The following is a 14,885-nucleotide window of genomic DNA, read 5'->3' on the forward strand; positions in this document are numbered from 1 at the left end:
TTTAAAGGAAGAACAAGGGAGCAGAGAGGGGATAAGTGGAGAATCAGGGAAGGGCAAATTAACAAAAAACAGGAAGCAGGCATTGGCCAAAAATTACAAAAAGCAGGAAGGGGAGTTTGTCTATGAAACCTATATGGGTTTGCCTACTGGTGCATATGGAAGTTAGGTTCCTGCCCTCCCACTGAGGCTGGGAGACAGGGCACCCATCTGTAGGTGTTGGATGCAATAAAACAGACAATTGTTTTGGCGGCCTTGAGGTCTCCTACTGTGGGGGGTTGGAGGTGCGCATGGGGCTGGAGTTGGCATGCTGGTTACATGTCCTTGAGCTGTTGGAAACCATGCTAGAACTTGTTCAACTCCCTTAGTTGTTGCTGGCAGGGACAAAATCATTTGTGCTGAGAGTCTGCAGTCCTTAGAGGCCAAGGTTGAAGCCTAGTTGAGGAGAGGGCTCAGAGGGGCCTGTGTTTAGTTAGGAAGAGTTAATGTGGAGGACAGAAGGGCTCCAACACGCTGTAACATAAGAACAAGTTTGGCTGTGCCAAGAAGATATTCAAAAAGAGACCCCTTTGTCTGAGTTCTGGAGTTGTCAGGTTACCCAGTGTAGGAGGTTGGGACTCGTATGGCAGGTAAATGGGACCTGGCCTCACAATGGGTTCTGATGGGATACGGCAAGGAGCTACCAGAGCAATGTCTGGGGTGGGGTTCCCTAGTCAGAAGCCACATGGAAAATGTGACAGGGATCCTGCAAACAGCTTCACAGCACCAGTGAGAGCAACAGCAAGGTTGAGCAGACAGGACACACACAAGACAACATGGCCAGGCTCACAACTCCATCAGCTGCGGACATCAGCTGTGCATTCCAGCTGTATCTCAGTGGTCACAAGCCTGGGCACACCAAGGACCAGCCTTGAAACTCAATGTCACGTGATTCTCTTTCCCAGTCACTCTGACAGCAGCTTAGAGAGAAGATGCGTCAGGAGTGAGAGGACAAGGAGAGGCTGAGCCCAAAGATTGAGCATTATCTATAAAGACTACTTAAGTTATTACATTGGCTCAAGCTTCACACACACACACTCACACACAAACACCACATACACCACATACACCTCCGTCTAGTGGGTAGAAGCTTAGAAGGAAAACCAGATTAGCCATAGACACAAGTTTACACTCATGATGGGGGTGTGAGTAAGCCAATTACCACACTAGCTCCCTGTCTCAATAATTATACATTATTATTTTCATTTCTGCTCTTATTATTAAAGCATCCAGTGCCTGGTACATGGTAGGTATCCATACGTTATTGTCGTTATTCTGGTTTTCAATACAGTTTTCCATGGGAAGCTCTCTTGCTTCACATGCCATGCACAATTCAATGCCAAGGCTTCAATTTGGTTTTCAAAAGTTCCTGTGGCTTCTTATGCTCATTGAGGGCAGCGAGGATTGTCTGAACCTTCTTGTCTATTCTGGGTCTGCCTTAGTTGCATGCTCAGGGACAGTCTACACATGCTCGAGTACTGGAGAGGCTGTCTCGTGACACCCTTGAAACCAAATTGACACCAGATAACTTTCTCTACTTCGTCTTAGGTTTACTTATCTCTAAAATGATAAGATAGAGTGAAGTCATTTTTGAAAATCTTTCAGTGAAAGCATTCTGTCTATAATCTCTGCATTCATGTGAAGGACGTGAAGGCCAATTTACAAGGAAGTGGTGAATAAATGAGAGGACATATGGGCGGGGTCAGAGGAGAAAGGAGATGAGTGAGGAGAGCAGAGTCAGAACGGGAGCAGGCTGGCGAGCTGAGGAGACTTTGCCGGTGGATGGCTCCAGCCCATCCAGTCCCGGCCAGAGGCTCTGGTCTTTGGACATTTATACACTGGTAGGAGGTGTTCTTAAATCCTTCTTAGCAACTCCACCCCCAGGGAGGTGGTGGCTAGGATCCCATCATCCACAGTCTCTGCCACCCACACTCTCTCACAAGTCACATCGCTGTCCTTTGTTTCAGATGGTCTCTCAACACGATTGTGACACAATTATGGATAAGCTTTTATTAGGCATTTTAGATTGAGAGTGCCTTAGTCAGTTCAGGCCATTATAACAAAGTACCACAGAATGAGTGGCTTATAAATGTCAAACATTAATTCTCACAGTTCTGAAGGCTGGAAGTCTGAGGTCAGGGTGTCAGCATGTTTGGGTTCTGGCAGGAGTTCTCTTCTGGGTCACCCCTTCTGCCTGTATCCTCACCTAGTAGAAAGAAAGGGAGACAGTTACCCCCTGGGATCTGTTTTACAAAGGCACTAATCCCATTCATGAGCGCTCAACTCTCATGACCTAATCACTTCCCAAAGACCCCACCTCCTAACACCGTTGCCTTGGGTGTTAGGTTCCAACATTTGAATTTTGGAAGGACACAAACATTCAGTCCATAGCAGAGAGAAAGGAGGAACAAAGAAGGAAAAAACAGAAAGAGAAGTAGGGAGGATGTGCCTTGAACCAGACTCCTAGTCATTATGGTAGACAGAATGGTGTTTCCCTTCTCCAAGAGGCCCAACAGCACAGCTGCTAACACTTCTCCACTTTCAGGTATCTTTGTTTGTTCACGAACAGATAGAGCCGAATTAGGTAAGCATGGGTAAATATGAACTTTGTATCGCAAATTGGATATAAAGTCAAATTAAATCTAAAACTGAATTTGGAGAAAAGTATTCCCCAATGCTCATACTTTTACTGAAAAAGTATAGGCTCTGGAATTACATTCATCTAGATTTGATTTTCTTCCCCATTATTCTTTTTTTGGTGCCACGTGTCCTGGGACAAACTTTCAGAGACTCAATTTCCTAATTTGAAAGAGGAACTCTCAGTGTGATTAATACAGTAAACCCAGCAAAAATACCACTGCATATGTAATGCAATGGGAGACTGCCTCAGACTCTCCTCCCGGCTTCCCTGTGCTCAGACGGTGGTGCACTGAAGTTCTTCCAGAACTTTGTAGAGAGAACAAATTGGGTGTGGTGGTAAGAGTAAGTCCTGAGAGAATAGCAGACAACCTCACAGGACGGGGGAGTCGAGAATGTACCTCCATGTCCCAGTATTCTACCGCCCGTGTTCTTGGATCAGGTTGACCAAAATATTCCTGTTTTGGAAGCGTTAGTCATCCACAGTTCCAAGGCCCATCTCCATCTGGGTAATTCTTGCCTCACCCCAAGGCTGCCATCTTATCTGCCCCCTTCTGGGCATTTCTGTCACCCCCACTCTAGACCTGGCTTCCTCTCCTGTGACAGGATTTTCAAAACAACCTCTTGCTGGTGTTCAGCCAAGTTTATCTTCACTTCAGCCGTATTTTCTAAGTGCCATTTTCTCCAGGCTCCTCTTCTCTTGTCCATGCCCAGCCTGGAGTGGTGGCACTGTTCTCCATGACCTGCTACAGCCAATCTAAATTTGTCAGCCTCAAATCAAGTCCTTGGACCAACTAGAGCATCAGGTCTCCAACTTCATCTTTGGACTTCACTGACACCCCTCCTCTCTAGCTCATGGGTTGGCAAACATTTTCTGAAAAGGGTAATAAATATTTCCAGCTTTTGGGGCCATGTGGTCTCTGCTGCAACCCCTCAGCTCTGACACTGTAGTGTGAAACTGGACAATATAAAAACGAACAGGCCTGGTGCGCTCTAATAAACCTTTATCTACAAAAACAGGCACCTGGTCAGATTTGGCCCTCAGCTTGTGGTTTGCTGACCCTTGTGGTTAAACCCTCTCGGGTGGTTATTCCTGCCTTCTCACTAATATGCATAGGAGACACACACCTGAGCACACCAATGTTCCCACCCCTGAGCCTTTACAGACCTCTCTCCCATTCTATGAAGCTGCTGCTCCTTCCTGGGGACAAATGCACTTAACGTTACCTTGGTATATCCTTCCTGCCTTAACGTAAGTGCCAATCAGATAAGCAGCTTAGTGACTGAATCTATATACTGGAACCAGCTGCTTGGATTTGATTCCTGGATCTGTCACTGCCAATTATTTGACCTTAGTTTCCTCATCTGAAAATAGATGCAGTGTCCACTGGCAGTTATGGGCAGCTCAGCTGAGGCTGAGGTCTGGGAGGGCCTCCTTCACGTGGCTGTGGCCTCAATTGAGGTGCTGGTGCAGCGAGGAGGGATGGAGTTTCTCCATATTTTCTTTCTTCCTCCAAGATGCTAGTCTAGGCTTGTACATATGGATAAGGAAGTGTCCCAGCAGGGAGAACCGGTTGGCCCTAACTTGCAAGCACTTTTCAAGCTTCTGGTTGGTGACATTTGCTATTGTTTCATTGACCAAAGCCAGACTCAGTGTGAAGGGGCAATTGTAGGGCGTGTATACGGGGTCGGTGGGGGGGGGGGGGGGGTATGGCGGCCATGTTGCAAACACTTCCCCAAAGGGATAATGATACTGCCTAGTACAGTTGTTTTGAGGATTGAATAAACTAATATTCATAAAGCATTTAAAGCAGTGCTGGAATACAGTAAGTACTAAATAAGGGGTTGCCATTGTTAACTCCTGGGGTCTTCTCAGTGCTAAGGTCTGTGACCCTAATGATTTTACTCCGGAAATTTCATCCTCTCTTTATCTTATTTTGACTGTACCACAAATTAGTGGAGTGAGTTTGGGCATGCAACTAACTTATTCTAGTGGTTCTAGTTTCCATTTAATTTGCATATATTTTTTAGTTACACAAGTAATACATGAATACGTGGTTATTATGGATAAAATGAAAAACATAATGTAGAATAAAAAGTATAATTCCTCTACCAATAGCCTTCTCTTCAAACTCATTTTATATTCCTATTAAAAGTTTATGATTTAACCTTCCTCCCAGTTATGTATGTGTGTGTATACATATATATACAAAATCTATTTTATATATATAAAATACGTATAGAAATAGAGATATAAATTTCACATACATGAAATCTATGTATGTCTATATATTACATAATTTATAAATTACATAGCATAATTTATTGTATATACATAGGGCCATACTCTGTCTACTTTATTGCGAATTGCTTTGTAAAATTAATATATATTGGAGATAATATATATTTAATGATATGCATAATTTATATCATATTTTTTTAACTCCATGATGTTTCATAGTATGAATACACCTTAGTTTATTTCAATATTCTTATGAAGAAATATTGAGGTTATTCCTAATTTTTCTTAATTAAGCAAGCAGTGCCATGCATCTCCCTGCTTGTGTTATGAGCATCTATATAGATATTTTGAGAGTTGTTCACTTGCTGGGTTGAAGCCGTGCATGTCTTACATTTTGAGAGACTTTGAAAAGACACACTTTTCAAAGGCTGTGTCAGTCCTTCTCAGTGAACATATATATTAAGTGGCAGGATTGGAGAACATAATTTCTAAATTATCTTCCAATTTTATAATTCTTAGGTTCTGATCAAGACGTTGGCACCAGAAGCATGATGACATTAACGAACTGTCCTGTACTTACCATTACAGAGTTCTGCTGTAATTTGAGGCCACATTCAGATAACTTAGTGAGTTAGTAGGCACAAATAGCTAAGAGCTAATTGACTCTGTGCTTTTAAGTTTTTATTTTATAAAATCCTCATATTCTGGGTTAAGTAGGCAAGGACCTCCCCTCTCTGCAGGAAGCCCAGGTCTGTCATACTCCGTGCCACGTACTGCTGTTGGGTCACGGTGTGCACTCATTCAGGCACAGTGTGTCCATGTGCTTGTTGCCAATGCTAACAGAGGAAGCCCACCTGTCCTGCTGCTTCACCAGTTTCCTCCCAGGAGCTTTAGTGGGTGGTCTTGGGGGCCAGAGTCGTTTGGGGTGGTTCTAATAAGGTAGTATGTGCTAAAGCATGACTGGCAGAAATAATAAGTTAACATTTATGGAGAAACCTCAGTCCTGGAGCTGTGGTAGGCAGACAGCCAACAGAAATTGTTTTGTGGATGAAATATTTCCTAAAAATAGCTCTCCCAGCTCAGCCTAATGCAATTAAAGTTAGTGATGTACATAATAAGAAAACTGGGAGCTCTTCCTGCTAATAACCACTGTGGAACCAAGGCAATCCATTCCATTAATTTAATATACACTTTCAGAGTCTCCTGGTAATAGAAGTATAATTAAAATGATATGCTTTGATAGGCTTTTCTTTCCAAAATGAAATTTTGCGAGACCGGTTTTAGAAATAAATATACATATTTTTTCCTGTAATTATTACTCATTGTACATTTATTTTGGACTCTGCGTCTTCCACTCCCCTCTTCTCAAACATTTCCTTAAGGTTGAATCCTCCTGACAATGATCCTGATACGTTTCCTGATACAGGAAGTTGGTGGAAGGAGCGCTGTCAAGAGCACGGGAATTAACTGCTGAAAGAGGAAGGCTGGGAAGATTTTGGATTTATTTAAGATTTTTCTTCTACCGACATACAAAAAGGCTAAATTCAACTTATCAACTAAAAGAACACAAGACTTAAAAATCAAACGGATTGAAAACAATTAAAACCATGACATTCTAAGAAAATAAACTCCCATGTAATGAACAATTGGATAAGCTGTCATTTCCTTTAATTTTCTGACCATAGAATTTCCACAAACTTGTTAGAATTAACGTTGTAGATTATTTTAATTAAAAAAAATTGTGCTGCACTGTTTGGGGTTCATTTGGAAATAAATTGTCTTATTATTTATTTAACTCTATTTTAAGTTACATGAAGTTAGTCCTTCTGTGTCTCCAACTAAGGATGAATATGCATGTATTTAAATCAGCTCATAAAATGAAATTCAAAAGCTATGTGCCATTAAAAAAAAGAAAGAAGACACTTTTAAAGGGAAAGGATACTACTGTGTGGGGAAGTTTGAACTAAGACGTACAATCTGATGGGAAGTCAGAATATTGATATAGAACATTGCTGACCATGTTTTTCCATGGCAGTGTTTTGGTTTTTGTTTTTGGGGGGATTTGCTGAGGAAGATTAACCCTGAGCTAACATCTGTGCCCATCTTCCTCTATTTTATATGCAGAACACCTCCCACAGCATGGCTTGATGAGCAGTGCCATGTCCACGCCCGGGATCCGAACTGGAGAACCTGAGGCCATCTAAGCGGAGTGTGCAAAATTAACCACTGTGCCACAGGGTCAACCCCTCTGTGGCAAGACTGATGATGATGCAAGGGAATGCACCATTTTCTACCACACTGCATCATCTTTGAGAGCAGAATTAAACCTTCCCCAGATGCTTTTGTCATTGTCAGAAAAACTCAGAGTAGGTTGAGAGGTTTCCAAGAAAGTCAAGACTTGGCTTCACAGTGCCAGGCAAATGTTGCCTGGGAAAGATGGGGGATGGAAATGGCTCCTTTCTTGTGCTCCAGACTCTTCCTCACCTTCCTCCTCTAGCAAAGGAGATTTAAAATTTTTCAACTTTCAAAGGAAATACATCTGCAATTAGAAAGATTTGAGGACTGTCAGATTAATGCGGAAATAATGTCTGTGAGAAATTCTACTTTATCAACATTGAATTCTTCCAAGCTTGGTGATGGCTGCTGAACTGTTATGACTTAAGACACGTTTGTCTATTTGGCATAAAAAAGAGTTTGATTATGCAGAGAAATAGCACTCTTTTTGCCCCATCATTTCTTCATTCATAAGAGAAACAGCTAATTTATCGACACAGCCATACTCTCCCTTCTGCTGGCCCCAGGGAGAGGTCATGGCACATAATGCCTGGTAGTGGAGAAAGGACTGGGAAGTACTCTTTTTGATACAAAGTTCTTAATCACTCTGACTTAGTACTCAGATTCTTAAAATCATAACACACTGTGTTCGAGAAGGAAACAGAATCCTAAAGTTTGCATAATTTAGCAGTTTTTAAATTGTTCTTTCTGAGGGAGTTTCTTCACCGGTTCCTTAAACAATGCAGAATTTTTCCACCAAATACCAACAAGACTGAGGAACTATACAGCTCCACAACCTGCTTCTGTGTTTTCTTTTCCACATCTGGTGTTCCCATATTTATCTTTTTAAGAAGTATCAAAACTACTGATGCCCAATCCTTTCCTTCTTAGATGAAGAAAGTGAGAAGGTGCAATGATTTGCTGGGGGTCACAGAGCCACCTGATGGCACACACGGGACCAGTGACTACAAGTCACCTCTCCTGGTTCAGTGTTTTTTCTACTGGTGAAGAAGCTCATACTACTTGTATGCACATTTCTTTTCATCTCTTGTACCTCTACTCAGAGCCTGTGTTAGTCAGGGTTCTCCGGAGAAACAGAACCAATAGGATATACAGATAGACATAGAGATAGATATAGACATCTTATAGATACAGATAGATAGATATCAATCTCTATACCTATCTGTGAAGAGAACTATTATGAGGAATCTGTTCACATGATTATGGAGGCTGAGAAGTCCCACGATCTGCCATCTGCAAGCTGGAAACTCAGGGATGCTGGTGATGCAATTCAGCCTGAGTCAAAGGCCTGAGAACTGGAGGAACCGATGGGGTAAATCCAGTCCAAGGGCCGGAGAAGACCAATGTCCCAGCTCAAATCAGTCAGAAGAAGGGTAAATTACCCCCTCCTTTGTCTTTTCTTTTTTTTTTATTCAGGCCCTTGATGGATTGGACGATGCCCACCCACATTAGGGAAGATAACCTGCTTTATTCAGTCCACCTATTAAAAGGCTCATCTCACCCAGAACCACCCCCACAGACACACCCAGACATAGTGTTTAGCCAAATATCTGGGCATCCTGTGGCCCAATCAAGTTAACACATAAAATTAACCATCATAGAGCCATACTGCTGGTATTTGCCTACTGTCTTCTAGAATGGCCCCAAAATGTAATTATTGATACTCTTTTTAGCAATACATAGTGTGGCACATGAATAAAGTTCAAGCAGATTATGACATATTCCCTTAGTGTGTTTGAAACCAAAATGTGGTAAACACGAAGCAGTCTTATGTAATTATGGGTGATGCTTAGGACACCAAGTCAACAACAACAATAGAATAAATAATTTCATCAGAAGAATGATAACAATTCTGAAAAAATGTATGTACAAGGTTATATGGAAAGGAGCAGAGATAAATGGAAATATTTGTTTTTTGGTGTTAGAATTTTTTTCTTTTAACTTAATTTCTGCTAAGGCTATCATAATGTTATTTGTACAACAAAGTATTGCAAATAAATTTAAAATATGGTTTACAAGTTAAGATATGTAGATGCTTGTTTTACAGCTGATATAACCAATATTACTCATACAGGAATATACATTCTAATACGGACTTGTAGAAAATACTTCAGAACTAAAGGAAATCCCTTATAGTGTTTGAATATCTAGTCTCATGACTTTAAATATCATCAGTTATGCTGAAAGTGCACAAATTGATATCTCCCATCTTCTCTGACTTCTAAAACTCCAGATTCTGACACAGTCACTTGGCTCTTTCTTAGGCTCTGAAACTTAACACGCGAGAATGTTTTGTCTGCTCCACCCCCTTCCCTGAAACTCAAGCCTCACATCACTCAGTCTCCTTCATCTCAGTAAATGGCAGCTCCCTTTTTCCAGATGTTCAGTCCCCAAAGCCTGGAGCGACACTCCACTTTTCTGTGTCATACCCCACGTGCAAGACATGAGCAGAGCCTGTTGCTGTGTTTACCTCCAAAATATATTGAGTTTCTGACCCTATCTCAACCACATTATCACTAAATCTTCGTCCAAGGAATCGTTGTCTCCTATCTTGACCATTTAAATAAACTATGGACTGGGCTCCAACTTCCACACTTCGCCTTCTTGTAGAAGATTGTTGTCCAGGGAAAAGAGTTAGCTATGGCCCCTTTATTCTCAAAAACACTCAGTGCCTCCCTTCTCTCTCTCCCTCTCCTACCGCCATCCCCATCCTTTTAATCCCAGCCCAGACTCTGTGCACACACACCCAGCTGTGCTGGTTTCCTTGCATTGGCTCCAGGAATGCTTTCCCCAGATATCTCAGTGTCTTCTTCCTTCAAATTCTTTGGCTTTGCTCAAATTTTGCTTAACGAAAAATGCCAAGACAGAACACCCCCCAAAAAAGCAACTCCATCATGTCACTATCCATATCATTTACTCAGCTTTTTATTCGTACAGCCCTTAGTACACCTGACATGTTATATATGTATTTATTTCTTGTCTATCTCTCTTCATCCAAATCTACGATCCTTGAAAGAATGATATTTTTTGATCATATTCTTGCTACCTAGAATAATGCCTTGCACATAACAGCTATTAAATAAACACTTGCTGTATACATTAATTTTCCTTTTTTCATTGCAGTGTTCAGTAATTTCTAAAACTCCAAAACTCCATATTCCATAAGGAGAAGGCCATAATCCAGTTGATAACACAAATTTTGAGGTATATTATCTCTACAATTTCATGGATTCATCACCAGGATTAAAGATTATTCATCTGTTTGTATGACACATTCCTTATACTAGTTTTCTTCATTAAAAGTATAAAATAAAATTTGCTGATTAAACCTACCAAATTCACTATCAAATGAGTTGTCATGGACATGATATAGTACATAATTTTATGCTTATCAAATGAACTTGCTTTTTTAAACAGAGTTTTAAAGCTGATTATACACATTGACATAGAATTAGCCATGTCCTGATTAGATCTTTCATTTGAACACTAATCTTAAATTAGTGTGGATCTATTTTCTGATTGATAATTTAGAAAAGCTTTCTGAGTGTAGAAGTATATTTTCTCTTGATTGAAAACAGTTCCAGGCTTTTTGAATTAATTTGTAAAATGCCGTTCACAGTATTAGAATTTTAAATATATTTTTGTGCTGTATGATAGATGCGTGCTCATATTCTCAGTTATATAACATATCTTGAGAACGGCCACAGTGAAAAAAGAACATGAAACATTATATTTTGGAGATATTTTGCAGGTATAAATGTTGAAGGAGACGGGCATTATGGAATAATTTTTATGTAAATTAAATGATTGCCTAAGATTCTTACTTAGTAATTAATTAATCTTATTTAGTCTACTACAATATTATAACTTTATGAAATAGTGCTTCTGTCATTCCTTTACTTTTTATGTGCTTATTTTATCTCACCAACTTGATTACAAGTCCCTTGATCACTGGAGCCATATCACACCCATGGTTATTGACTGAATGTTTGTGTCCCCCCAAAATGCATACGTTGATAACCTAATGCCCAATGCGATGGTATTAGCTGATGGGGCTTTTGTTTAGGTCATGAGAGTGGGGCCCTCATGAATGGGATTAGTGGCCTTATAAAGGATACTCCAGAGAGCTCCTTTACCCCTTCCGCCATGCGAGGACACAGTGAGAAGATGCTGTCTATGACCCAGGAAGAGGGTTCTCCCCAGACACCCGCTGTGCCAGCACCTTGATCTCAGACTTCCAGCCTCCAGAACCATGAAAAATAAATTTCTGTTGTTTATAAGCCATCCAGTCTGTGGGGTTCTATCAGAGTATCCTGAAAAGCCTGAGACACCTACTTTATGTATTTCTAGATGGCCCAACACAGTATTTTATACATGGAAGATACACAAAACGTATTTCATGGTCCATCAATTGGTTCCACAGGATACAGTGGAAGACAAGATGATTAACCTGCAACTAGATTGAAACAAGTCAGGAACCATGTCTGTTTATCTCTGCGGCCCCAGGACTTAAAACAATTCTTGACATCTACCAGGCATTCAATAAAAGTGTCTTCATCTGGACTGTGGTACCAGTATACATTCCTCATTCTTCAGGAGTACCACAAAATAGAAAAATACTAACTGAACTCATACAATATTCATGCAATAATCAAATGAAAACTTTTGCTTTGATTGCTACAAAGTCTTATTGTACCTGAATCTGCATTTGGGGTAAAATAGTGTCATTTATTTACATTATTTTCTACGAAGATTATCTATATTTTGTGAAAGAATGAATTATTTTGCACAATTGTGGCAAATCCTATACAGTTTTTACTATTGTTGACCATGTACTACTATCATGTGTTAATGCCTTTTATAAGAATTACAGCCATTAATATTATAGCTTTTTAATTTTTCTGTTGTCTCTTTGCATAATTTGCATTTTTTTGTAATATTTCTCTGGAATTTCCGTGTTTAATGGGACTTGGTTCTTTCACAATGTCATAGAATGGTTGGGCGGGAAATGCTACTATCAAACATCTATCCCCCCACTCCTCACATTATTTTACTGTGGGAGAAAATATGATCCAAAGATATGAATGCTTTTCCCAAACAGATGCAGAATCAAATCCCAACTGAGTTAGGCAAACATCACTAGGAATGCACTGTCCTCACTACCTTAGAAGGGACTCTGCTTGGGCCCACTGAACATTGTTGCACAGGTTGTGCACTGAAACACTCCAGGGTACATCATTTATATTGCAACCCTTTTTAGTGGCACCCCCATTTTGCACGGTATACAACTATGCAGCCAATCATCTAGATCCTTAAGCTGTTCCATGTTTTCTTCTTGGGTTAACATGCCCTGTTTCATGAAACTCAAGTACTCTCACCATAGTTGAAAGGACCAAAAAGTGAAAACCTCACTCTAGGGCAGCCAATCCATGAGATGGTCAACTTATACTTCGATTCACAAAAGAATAACTAGACTAGTCAGATTTCTGTCTTGGATATTGGGAGAACAATGTAGCTATTAGTGGGGGTAGAAACTGACAACAAAAATATGCTGAGAAATGTCATGATGTAGAAGAGGGAAGGAATCTCTAACGAGCCATGCACAAGCAAGAGTTATGAAGGATCAGAAATTATGAGTGTACAGAAGAGGCAGGTGTTTGGATAGAGAAGAATGGAAAAGAATCCTAAAGAAGAGTAGAGATACATTTGCCCTGAGAGACAGAACTGGGTAGCAATTTCTTTAGCAAAATTCTCATATCGTTGGGTTCATATTGCTTGGTCACCTCTGTGCTTTAAATATTTAATCTTAGTGCTTTTAGGTAAGAGTGGCATTCTCCTCTTCATCATAGTCTTACCATCCTCTATTGTCTTCTATCTCGACAAACATTTGCATTATTTACCTGGCTCTTGAAGGATTCTAGTTTACGCCGGAGGTTGACTTCCATTCCAGAGCAAATATAGGTGTGTTTCAGGTCCTGTTCCATTCCTGCGAGAGCCTGCTGTCCTCACCACCAAGCTCATTTTCCCTGAGCTATTTTAAGTGGCCTCTCGTTCATGTAACAGCAACAACATTCCTGAATAGAGCCCCAGATCTTTCCACAGCAAGTTCAAAGCTCATTTCATGACATCCAGAGTAGACCTGTCAGCTGAGCTAGTCATTGCAAGAGGGTCTTTTACTTCATCCTATCCACAGACGAGTTCTTAACCTGGCTGATGGACTTAATGATTTGAAAACTAACTAATATTGATTAGTTGTATGTTAGAATAAAGAAGGAAGAAAAGTAGACGAAAGAAAGAAAGGGAAAGAAAGAAAGAAAGAAGGAAGGAAGAAAGGAAGGAAGAAAGAAAAAGAGAAAGAAAGAAAAAAGAAAGAAAGGGCAAGGAGGGAAAAGAAATAGGAAAAATGTAATCCTTCTGATGGTAGGGAGATTCCCTGTTGCATCTAAAGCTGCAATGGCGTATTTAAAACCTCAGGGCGCTGGGCTTCCTCACTTTGCTCCTGCTTGCACTGTTTTCTTTTGGTAGATTTCAATATTTTCTTCAGCTTTGTTGTTTTCTACTTCAAACTTTTCCAGTCTTTCTTAGGGAAACTGCTGTAAAAAATCCAGACTCTTCAGAAAGGCATTCCTACAGATGGGGAAAGATGAGCTCAAGTGCTTTGTGTTTCTCCCTACCAGGGACAGGACACACTCCTCCCAAATGTTAGCTATGGGAATTCTGTAACTTTGGCATTTTGGGAATGAACGTGGGCACTGAGAAAGGATGTGTCTGAAGTAGAAAAGAAGCATCAGGTGACAAATTGAGGTTACTGCAAATGTGCTTTTATTAACAATAAAAATCATAATAAAGTGTCATCTTGTATATAAACTCAACGTTGTACAAAGGCTTTGTTCATTTCCCCATGACAACCCTACAGGGTTGGTATCATTTCCATTTTATAGATGAGAAAACTGAGATTAATTGTGTTTCAAAGTCTCCTGATCAGATCTCATGATTGGAAGCCTAGTGCTCTTTCCACCATACCACACCTGCTTTCCACTATGTCGGGGCCAGGCACCAAATGAGACAAACATGGTTGCCATGTGTCTCCACTTCTCCTTCATCGGAATTTGTTGTGGACGGGATGGTCTCACTCTGCCTGGACGGCTCCTCATTCATAGTCAATTTGCTTTTTACCTCCTCAGCATATCTTTATGCATCACTAACCACTGGGTTTAACACTTCTCAGAAAAGCAGAGATAACATCTGCGAAAAGTTAAAAAACTTAATAGAACTTAGAGATGCTAACAGAAGACATGAATGATCTGAGTCTGAACGTGCAAATGCCAACTACTGACGAGATTGACTTACAGGTGAAACAGACCAAAGACAGTGAACCAAAACATCTGCCTGTTAGAATTTCATCGAAAGCACTCAAATACAGCTCTTTAGAAATATTTTGCTAACAGTCCCCCATAGCATCAACTGTGTGGTTGTCACATTTGGATGGTAACATGGTTGATGGAAAGCGGCCAACAGACACAGTTAGAGGGTGTAATGTTTCTTTAATGGCAGAGGATGTGGAAACTTCAGAATATCATTACAGAATCAGAGATGACACAGCATTCTCCCACACAGAGTTGGAATCCAAGCTGTCTCAAAGCTCCCTTTAGATAGGGTAGTGCTAAGGATACTG

General features: G+C 40.5%; 1 long non-coding RNA gene across 1 annotated transcript; it reads right to left on the minus strand.

Annotated features, from left to right (window-relative positions):
* Positions 1-2,031: 2,031 nt before the first annotated feature.
* Positions 2,032-13,237, minus strand: LOC138917767 (uncharacterized). The gene is made up of 2 exons (XR_011426215.1): positions 13,111-13,237; positions 2,032-2,242 (listed from the first exon to the last, which is right to left on the minus strand). It is a non-coding gene; the product is annotated as an uncharacterized lncRNA (long non-coding RNA).
* Positions 13,238-14,885: the final 1,648 nt, after the last annotated feature.

The sequence above is a fragment of the Equus caballus genome, chromosome 15 (genome assembly GCF_041296265.1).
Source record: "Equus caballus isolate H_3958 breed thoroughbred chromosome 15, TB-T2T, whole genome shotgun sequence".
Classification (NCBI taxonomy): Eukaryota; Metazoa; Chordata; class Mammalia; order Perissodactyla; family Equidae; genus Equus; species Equus caballus.